The sequence below is a fragment of the Lepisma saccharinum genome, chromosome 7 (genome assembly GCF_977018435.1).
Source record: "Lepisma saccharinum chromosome 7, izLepSacc3.1, whole genome shotgun sequence".
Taxonomy (NCBI): domain Eukaryota; kingdom Metazoa; phylum Arthropoda; class Insecta; order Zygentoma; family Lepismatidae; genus Lepisma; species Lepisma saccharinum.
In genome coordinates, this window is record NC_139235.1 from 88,311,874 (window position 1) to 88,322,872 (window position 10,999).

Sequence of the window (10,999 nt, forward strand, 5' to 3'; positions counted from 1 at the left end):
GCAGACGACTTTCTCCTTGTCAGTGGTATTAAATCAAAATTTTCATCACTGGATCAATAAGGATACATTTCTGTATTCAATTGCTTACTTATTAACTTTCCTAATTGTTTCATATATGAGCATATTCCTAATTGTTTCATTAATGAGCATATTCCTAATTATCTTAAATTTCTATTTACAGCATTTTATTCACTCCTTTTATAATTTTTATAGTCTTCCTTTATGTATTTTGCATTTACTGTAATATATATAATCACTCTTCTCCGCTCCTAGTTTCTAGAATTAACTCTGGTCCTCTTTATATGGCGCTCTGCCATCTATCGTCGCTTTTGGGAAACATTTCTTCCTTACATCTCTCATTGTCTCCTCGGAACTGGCACGTGACACGTTCAAAATTAGAGATTTCAGATATAAGATAATAATTTTAATTGCTCTATTACTTACAATAATAATTTATTAAGCGCAACTACATTTAAATCGCCACAAATTTAATAAACATTAACTTTAAGGGATTTGCTTTTGTTATCAATTGGCTCTTTGGTATTTACAAAATATTTTTAGAAGTGCAAGACAAGATTTGACTTATAACCTTCTTGTAATTCATGTCTTGTACTAGCCTACTGTTAATAATAGACTGCATGGTAGAAAGTAGGTTAGTTAATTAATCAGCCTAGCTTTTGCGCCTATTTAGGGGAGCAGGAAAGTATTACATTATCTCCATTTCTCACACGAGTCGCCAGATGCTTGGGCTTGCCTACTGTACGGGGCCTCCCCGATGGCGTAGTGGTAACGTAGTCGGCTTGTAATCAAGGGGTCCCTGGTTCGATACTTGGTGGAAGCACATAGTGGTTCGGATTATATTTTAAACTGTAGGTTCAGTCCCAATTATCCTTACTGTGCATAAAGTGGACGTAAAGCAACAAGTTAATCAATCAATTGCCCTGATAATAAATATTTAAGTTAATTGTGTTCTGATTATCAAGATTTATGTTAATAGCTTACATTTTTATAGATTGATTGATTGATTTGTTGTTTTAAGTCCTCTTTATGCACAGTAAGGCTAATCGGGACTGGACCTACAGTTTAAAGTGAGATCCGAACCACTTGTGCCTCCACCGGGTATCGAACCCGGAACCCCTTGATTACAAGGCGACGACGCTACCACTGCGCCATCGGCGAGGCTGACATTTTTATAGAACTTCGGAAGATTTTCAAGGATATAATGTTATATTAATTACACAAACCTTTCTGGCCTTCAAATAATAGGAAAATATCTAGCAATTAATTTTTGAAGATGCAATTAATATCACCAAATTATGAGTTTTTTAATTGCTAAGAACCTTTTCGCAATAAAGGCGTATTAATTACATTTTCTTAAAAGGATTAAGTTGTTAATTAGTTAAACCTTTTTCATATTTGAAAAATTCCAGAAATTAACATCTTGTTGAGAGTTTTCAGTAATAAGTTCACCCTTTACATTTAATTTAAAGCTATTTCACCCTTATTTAGGGACCACATATTATTGTTTAATTAACAGAATATTTTATTCTTGGAAACCTCTTATGAAATGGTGTAAAATACGTGAATGATAAAGCATATGAACCTGTAATATTGTGAAAAACTCAAAAACCAAGGCAAAAAATTTACTTTATTTTAAAACATAAACTAAACATAACGTTTCAACCTTCTAGCAAGGTCTTCTTCAGACTCTGTACCCAGTACATCTTTTCCTGCCTTACATGTTCCTGTTTTAGGAATACTGGGCAAAAAACGTTTGTAACCCTACTAATCCCACCTTGGGCACGCCACTGAATGGAGCGTTAACATATATGTTAAATTTTACACCACATCGTGGTTTCGGAGGAAATTTGTTGGCTTTGTTCACATCTTAATTTTATATTGATGTTTATTAAGTTTGTAGAACAATATTTCGCTAAATTTAAGCCGAAATCTGTTTCTCAGTTTTGCTCACATAGTTTGCTGTGATGATGTTACTGAATACCGTGATAGATGTGTATGTATGCATGCAGAAAATTTCGACCGCGCGGGTAGAAGATGAATACTATTGATAAATTAGGATGGGCAGTATAAATGTAAGATTTGATATTAGTTTTACACCCCCTCTCTCTGTTACTCTAAATTTTCCTCTTTCCCCTTCTTCTTTTCCTCTTCTTTATGTCTTCTTATTTGTCTCTATCTTTCTTTCTTAACTTCTTCTGTTCTTCTTGTTGTGTTACTCCCCCCCTCTCTCTCTCTTAAGTGATTTTCTTGGCCATGTTTAGCGTGTGCATGTATGAATGTGTGTGCGTGTGTAGGGAGGCGCATATTATATCTACCAATGTCAGTTGGCAACCCTGTCTGAACGCAGATGAGCGTGCGCCAGAAGTCTCCCATGCTTAGGCAGATACAAGTCTTGCAATCAGTCTGCCATGGATCGTTTGCCTGTTCAGACAAAAATTGTGGCAGTGGAGGAGTTCATCCGAAGGGGATCTTTCAGGAGATGCAGGGAGCACTGCGCCGAGAAGCACCAGAACTCCAGAGAATTCGCTTCCTCTGACCTGGAGACTTCTGTTCTTGCACGCTGTCATTGGCTCATCGCATCATGTTTTGACGTTCTGATGGCGACCCTCACTGAACCGTCGTCGCAGTGCTCTGTGCAATTCCTGAACGGAAAGCGTTCGGATGAACGCCTCCTCTGCAACAATTTGGTACTGATGAAGAGGCGAAATTTCTATGGGAGACTGATTACGAGACTTACCGCTGCCTATAGTGGAGCCACCGTTAGACCTGTGTGCAATCACAGCGCAGAACGGTTATTTTGACAAAATCCTGGCTGCTTCGGGGAGGAGGGATTTTAATGTTGCCGCTTCTTGCCCAAGCAGTAGGCCTAATTGGTTGTTTCACGACGAGTTTCTTCGTAGATAAACGCGGCAACAGAGGGTCACTGCCAGAAAGGCGGTCTCCGCGCCGGATACTAGGCCGTCGCGATTAACTTCTGCGTATGTATAATTAAGTATACGCAACGATGCATTCTAATCACGCTCTTTCATGCATATCAATATAGAGAAATAAATGTGAACTAGGTTTAAGCGTTTGTTGCATCACGTTTTGTTCTTCAAGAACAAAAAGATTTTAGTTTGGTTTCAAGTAAAGACCCAGATAGAAGGTTGACTGCCTTGGTCAACATATGGAGTGTCCTTTTGTCATGGAATCAAGGCTTAATCGTGTTATACCAACAGAAATACAGTATAATTACGCATAGTCATAACTTTAAATGAAGTTGTACACAATATTTTCAATTATTTATCAGCATTTATTTAATATTACAATTCATCTTCAGCAAAAGCAGACATCATTTATTTAATTTGAAAATTATAATACCTCGCCTATCATTGAAAAACATAAATTTAATCTATTTTACATGCTCTTTTGCATAACTACCTCTAATTTGCATTAAATATTATCAAGATCACTAGTGTACGCTGAATAATTTTTCGGAGGGGGCTGGAATTGAAAACATGAATATTAAATAGCTGCGTTTTATGGGCGCAGGATTACAGCATATCTTAATTGTCATTGTTAGCCTTCGTTCTAAAAGTTGTTCAAAGACAAAAGTGGTTATCGGGGATCATTTTAATGCTAATTTGCATTTACCACTTTGGCATATGTTCTTTACTGCTTTCATTTTAAAATTTTGATCTTCTCAAAATTTCGGAGAGCCCCATAGGCTCCCTCTGCCTAAGCCAGCAATCTTGTTAGTTTTATAATTATATTTATTTCACTTCCAATATCTGCTTCTGAAAATTATTTTGTAATCACAACAGCATCAACATTTCATTTCAAATTTTCATTCCTGAAAGAAAAAAAAATTATCAAATTCGGTACATATATAGTGATGAAATTTACTTATATTATATGTTTTGTAAAGTATACATTATTTTAAATTTGTACATTTTTAATATTTGAAGGGTCAGTGTAAATACCAGGTAAGACCACTTTCTGTCTGATTTGATTTGTCCACATTATCTACTTGGCCCACTTTATGTACAAATAGGCTAATCGGGACTGAATCTACTGTTTAAAGTGGGATCCAAGACACTGTACCATGTGACTCCACCGGGTTTCGAACCCAGGATCCCTTGATTACACAGTGACGACGTTACCACTGAGTCATCGGAGAGACCGATTTTCTGTCGTAATCGAGGTCTGCCGTGTTGATGTCTTGTAACATGCTTTCTTTCGATTCGTACATGTGACACTTCCATTCATCAAAATATATGCTTGTATCTCTTCATTTGCATGTTCAGTAACGTTTTGCAATTAGTTAATTTTCTGGAGTTCGGCGAGTTGACTTATCTGGTTTTCCCACTGACGTTTCATTTATACTTATCTTCTCTCTTTTTTTCTACATAAATTTCTTTGGTTTGTTAATCTAAAATATCTGCATTTCGGAATGATAATGTAGGTATGTGGTACAGGAAAACTATTCTTGGTTCACCCTGAACAGTAAGTCAATATCTGACAACACCAAAAATATTAATTAATTAATTCCCAGTAATATTGACCACAATCTGAAGCAAAAACATCTTGCATTCTTGATTGAGCTTCTCAAAGTTATTCCAGAATACCTTGTGTGTATTTTCATGCTTTGAAATATTGTTTCGGCTGTCTTACTCAAATTAATGCCATTATATATATAATATCAGGGCTATATCTACAAAAGGAGTAGCTTAACGCACAACGTTTAAAATTATTATATCTTTCCTTATTTTTAGTCTTTAATTAGCTTAGAAGACAACAAATATTAGTTATAGCTACGTCATACATCAGGATTCGTGTTTTCTAATTATTTCCTTATTTTTACCCCTAACTGAAAACTTACATTACAATTGTTAACAAACAAGTTTTATGACAAGAATTTTAGCAGCTTACTTGAATCTAGAGTTACTTGAAAGTACTTTAAAAGTGCTAAAACAAGAAGACATATTTATCACAAGCACTGTTTATCCAAAACATACATATATTTAACTTAGGAACTACAGTTTTATTATGTGGAACTAAGACATCAAAGGAAAATGCATTTAGCTGAACTTTAAAGGAAGAAGATATGTACATGATTGTCTGTGAAGTAATAATTATCCAAACACATTTTCGATATGCTGATTCATTATCGTCCTCGTGTCGTGTAAGAATCTCACATATGGGAGCGTTTTTTTCTTCTATTCATTTTTTTTAACACGAATGCCATCAATATTGGAGCTATAATTGAAAATGGGGCACAAGCCACTGAAATCTACGTATCACTTCAAGTGGGCAATTCGAGTTCAAGGCAAGAGCGAGTGCCCTGAACTTGATGCATAGTTGCTTGTTAACGGTTAAACACTATTAGCCACACCGTTCTTTGATCAATCGATTTGTCGCCATTCTATCCAACAACCTTGATCGGTTTGTGCTGCCTATCTCCACTTCAATCCGCAACTTGGTGATAATCAATCATGTTTGGTCCCGGGTTCGATACCCGGTGGAGGCACATCATGGCACAGTGGTTCGGATTTCACTTTAAACTATAGGTCCAGTCCCGATTAGCATTTCTGTGCATAAAGTGGACTTACAACAATAATTCAATCAATTAAACACTCAATCATGTTTTTTTCCACACAATTTTCACAACCGCATTCTATAATATTTCGATTCCCAAGAGGGAAGGAACCGAGGATTCACTTGTAGAGGTTTTCAAGTACCGTTTCGGTCGACAATGCGGATTAAATGGCCTATTCATGATGTCACCATCGAAGGCTCTGGGTTCTGAAGCTGCATGGGTGTACGCCCTTTCATCAATTTTATCTAATCATGGTTCATATTCATAATCATAGCCTTAAGGAGGCAGACAATCGACGTAAAATGAGAAAACAAATACATTATCTTCATAGCACAGTAAGTCACCTACTAAACTCCTTACCTGGTTCATCATGAGGTCCCTGATTTCTAATAGCACTTGGTCAGCTAACTTTTACTTGAACTGGATCTTGAGTCGCTATTTGTGGATCCTTTCAATTCTCTACCACTGCTTTTTTCAATAGGTCGTACCATGTGTTTTTCGTTATATTCAATTGATGTTGGGGTTTTTGTTACCGTAAGCGAAGAATAAACCTAGCAATAAAAATACAGTGCGTTAGATAAAAGCAATAATCAAAAAGTGAAAATAGTTTGAATTATAATTTCAAACGAAAGGAATTTAAAAATTAATATTTGTCTCTCTCCTATTATTCCATTAGAAATTTAGTTTAAATCCAAGCGGCGACACTTTTCCGCGAAAGTATATTTTTCAAAGCAGAGAATGTCCTTCCAACCGATGCACTAGTTTCTGGAATTTTTGGAGGTTTTGCACAGGTTTGTTGAGATGAAATATTTGTTAAGATCAGAAAGTAGAAGTCTTGTGATAAATAAATAACAGCCAATTTAGTTTTCAAAAAAGACAGAATCAAAGTATCCCTCATACTATTTCAATAACAATTCATAAGCATCTATTGAAAAATTCTCACAGTAATTTTGGAAGCTGTCGAAATCTAGTAGAGATAGTAATTCTGCTTTTGCAATTGCGGAAAAATTTATGCCAATTGTTGTCTCATGGTTACCAATAATCTCAGAGTAAAGTATACGAAGCATTCATTTTATTTCTGCGTAATCATAATACTTTCTTACATACTTATAATGTTTGCTTTGTTACAACACCGGCAATGAATGACCACGTTGTTTTCTGCCTAAATTCCACTCTTGTGATAAAGAGATTATTGGAGTAAGTGGAGCACTCTGGGACAGAGTCAGCCACTGACCGTAGGCATAAACTGACATTGCTTCGCCGTCCCTTCTCCGCTCAGATTATTATCTTTCGGGCCAGAGACAGGAGAACACTTTGTAAGCGAAAATCGCAAGCAGAAATTGAAATTCCCGTGTCGCCTGTTTTTTAAGTGTCACAGTCTAATAAACAGGAACTTCAACTCTATCAACCGGAGTTGACCTTACAAAATATTTAAGAATGTAAGCATATTTTTACATTTTATTGGAACTATAAGAGTGTAAGCCCTGCTTACACCGCTTACCGCGACGCCTTGTTTCTTGTCCATTAGTAAATCTTCCTGATGCACAGAGTAAGCTATTCCAAGGACCTGAAAAGAAAGGGTACATATGAGAAGCTTTCGGTACTTTACATGCTGTGAAAATTCATGTGCATTCTTAAAACATGACAACAGTCTGTTAGTGCCCTGGACAATTATTCAGTTACATGTGTCATCAGACTTGGATTTTATGTTTTTAACCTATTTTTTCCTTTGCATGTAAATAAGAAATAACAAGTTATATCAGCGTTTAAATAAAAAAAATACAACTGATGAAGTTTTATAGTGTCTAAAATAACCCATTTTGCTCCTTATAACCTATTGTAGGTTTATTTACCTAAATCAAACTCTTTTTTTTTTAAGTTTTCATATATTTTTTTAAGGTTTTACATGATTTTTGTATCACGCAGAGGTATTTGCTCTGTTTGGTGACGAAAATATTCAGTGACTAACGGGATGGGAACATACTTTCTGTTTATTTCCCTCACTCCAAGTCCATAATGTTGTTTTTTTCAAAACTCTAAACAAAGCAAAATGTCTCTCGCCACTGTTGCCTGCACAGTCCCAAGTGCAAACTTCTGCCGTGAGGTCTTTCTCACTTTCGCGTCAGTCCGGTGTTTTGCAGCATTCACGTCTTGCGAAGTAACGTTTCAGCATTCAAATTTGCGCTATTGACTATTTTTGTGTTGAAAGATCATTTTGAGCATACAAGATGATTCTCACGGACAAAAGGCGGAGTTTGACCGTGGATAACATGAAAAATATTGTCATGTATTCGGGATGACCACTCTAGGATCATGATAAAATTCAAGAATAATTCTAGGTTTCCAAAAATTCAAGGGTGCAAGCAATTGTTTTCTCTATTTCAACCTTACGTATAACCACCTCTCACCAGCCACGCACACTTACACACAAGTATCTGTATGATTCCAATGCATACAAAAATTCTAATTCAATTCAATAGTATATATATTTAAAATATTTAATTTAAGGTTAGGAGTTTTTCATTTGCCATTTCTCCTACTCAGACTCGAATTATATGTATCTACAAACACAAGTCACAAATGTTAGAAATTATTAATGCATAAAAATTTCAAACTCAAATTTGCCTAATCAAGAAACTTCAAGATAATTCCCGGAGTAAATAATTCACGCAAATTTCGCAAATTTAAGGATTACCCAATGAGTACGTAATTAATTTTTCACGTATCTTTTGCCAGCATGCCAACATGCCAACAGCACAAGTATAATATTTCAATAATTTGTGGAAAATTTTTAAAATGATGCATGCAAATGAAAATTTGGTTAGAAAATTATTGTTTGGTTGTTATGTATACCTATTAAAATTTCTTACGGTTCTTTTGAAATTTTGTTTTTACGATTGTAGCTAATCAGTGTGTTCGGGAATTTTGAACTGTTTTTAGTTTTTTTGGAACCTACTTTAGGATTTCTCGAGCATGATTTAAAATTTTGAGAAATTATTTTAGGATTTTTAGAACGTATTTTAGGATTTTAGAGCTTATTTTAGGAACCTAAAAGCACACTTTTTAGAACCTAAAAATCCGGCGTCTGTTAATAATACTTATCCATGTATGTAGTGACATGTACTCGTGCGAATTTTGGATCGTTCTGAAGTATGAAGATTTGAGGAGAGAGGGAGAGAGAGAGAGAGAGAGAGATAAGAAGGTTATAACACCATTAAGCCTTGTTTCCATGATTATGAAAAACTAAATATGCTGACCAAGGCAGTAATTTATTTTATTAAAAACATAAACTAACGTAACGTTTCAACCTTCTAGCAAGGTCTTCTTCAGACTCTGTATCAAGTACAAAAGTAACCAGATACAACAAAAGGGCATTATATATACACAAACATTACTCCCTCCAGACTATTTAGAAAGTTGTTTGGAAGTTTCTAGCAGGTGACTTTCACTTGCCAACTTTACTTTCACCTAAAAGGCTAAAAACAATTACTTCCATATAGAATGTGGTTGGGCTTTTAATCTCACGCTCTTTTCCCTTCATTTTTCTTCCTTCTCCTCTCCTCTTTCTCTCTTGTCCTTTCCACTCTTTCCAACATCTTCTTCCATTCTTTGTTTAACTTCAGTCCCCCATTCCAGTTTTTTAGATAAGAAGGGTATATACTAGGCTAGGTAGGCTATATACGAAACCATAAACTAAAATTCTAAAGAAAATTCGATTACAAAATGTGTATAAAATTGTTCATTTCAATAGGATGATGAAGGTGCTTCTGGAGTGGCAACCTGTCCGGCCTTCATGAGGAATTTACGAAGATCCCAAAACTTTCCCTGCCCCTGTGGTCGCTTAACACGCGGCTATATTGAAGCTAGTCCTCGCTCTTAGTGTTATCATAAGAATCGAATTCCCACAGGAACGAAGCATTTTAGAGGTTAGTAATTACAGGAAAGAGAAAAAGAGAGAAACATCTCAAATATGCATATTATCTCCCGTCAAAGTTCAACAATGTGTCCAGAGCAGTCATAGTTCGTTGTCAGATTGGATAGAAAGACACACTTTCGAACAGTTCAACATTTGTAGACGAGAAGAAAACGAAGGAGTTGATCCCTTGAAACAACATGAAATGTGCGTTATCATGGTGACGAGAAGTTTTTGTTATTTTCTTGGGAAAGAAAAATGTTGTCTGGCCGGAGGTAGTTTATGACTGAAGCTGTATAAACAGCAAAAGGACCCCTCCCTTTCAAGCCGAAATTGCGTCGGTTGAACTTAGAACAAGGTATTTCGTTCATAGTTCAGCAGGAAGTGTTCTTATATATGTATTTTTTTCAGCGACGTCTTATGTAACTTAATGGCTAATTAACTGAAATATGTTTTTGTGAATGATGTTATGTTTTGTACTGTGAATTTCATGTGACCAGGTTTGCTAACTCGTGAATAACCATAGCCTTATGGGAACGAATAATTTTATCCACGTTTTCTAATCAATTTTTCTTCTGTATTGTAGTTTCTGGACTTTGGGCTTCGCAAATGAGCCAGCTAGCCTAGAATATGCATTCTTGATTGCATAGATTTAGGATAGATATTTCTGTTTATAGAGGGCACAAAGCATCATAACGAGACTTCAATTAGTAAAACATTATTAAGAAATATTGCTCACCTGTATATTCTACACGCTAAGACAATTTATCGCTATTGTACTACGAACTTCTGTATATTTGAATTAATATATTACTTGCGGGGTATTGACATAAAAACATGCAATAAATTAAAACACAAATTAATGCTGTTCCTTACCTTTGAATTCTACCCTGGAAATAGCTTGTTTGAATATGGATCAAGGCAGCTAGGCTTTCTTTTATATCTCACTGGAATCAGATAACAGCTTAGATAGTTCTCAAGTAGCACAATGACTTGTAGTTAGACACATAGTTAATAACAAGGGATTTAGTACGTAATTAGAGTCTCATATTATCTCTTAACAACATAGATCGAACGAAGTCCATGAATTTGTGGCATCTTGTGGGAAGTGTGTGGAAAGTTAGTGTGGTCATCAGCATCCTGCTTTCTGGATGTCATCTCGACCACCGTCTCCGGTGAACACACTCTGTTTTTCGTGGAACTATGATCAGAGGTGTGCCTTTTCAGTCACCTATCTGGACTCCTTCACTAATCCTACATTACGTAGGTAATGTACTGTAGGTAGGTGATGCAACTGGGTTGCCCCAAATCGGACTTCTCAGCTTGGCTTATGGAGTAACAGATGATCAGGCCCTGACTGGTCACTCATGTCGGATTTATACCTTTCCTTGTGTGGAATGAAACGTTTGTGGAGTAATTTTCCAATAAGTTCGTTTTATTTCATTATTCGCACAATTACCAGAAAACGTATTCACTGACGGTTCTGG

General features: G+C 35.9%; 1 long non-coding RNA gene across 1 annotated transcript; it reads right to left on the minus strand.

Moving 5' to 3' along the window:
* Nucleotides 1-3,387: 3,387 nt before the first annotated feature.
* Nucleotides 3,388-10,395, minus strand: LOC145990329 (uncharacterized). The gene is made up of 4 exons (XR_014441970.1): nucleotides 10,389-10,395; nucleotides 7,101-7,166; nucleotides 5,960-6,150; nucleotides 3,388-3,853 (listed from the first exon to the last, which is right to left on the minus strand). It is a non-coding gene; the product is annotated as an uncharacterized LOC145990329 (long non-coding RNA).
* Between the last annotated feature and the right edge of the window lie 604 nt (nucleotides 10,396-10,999).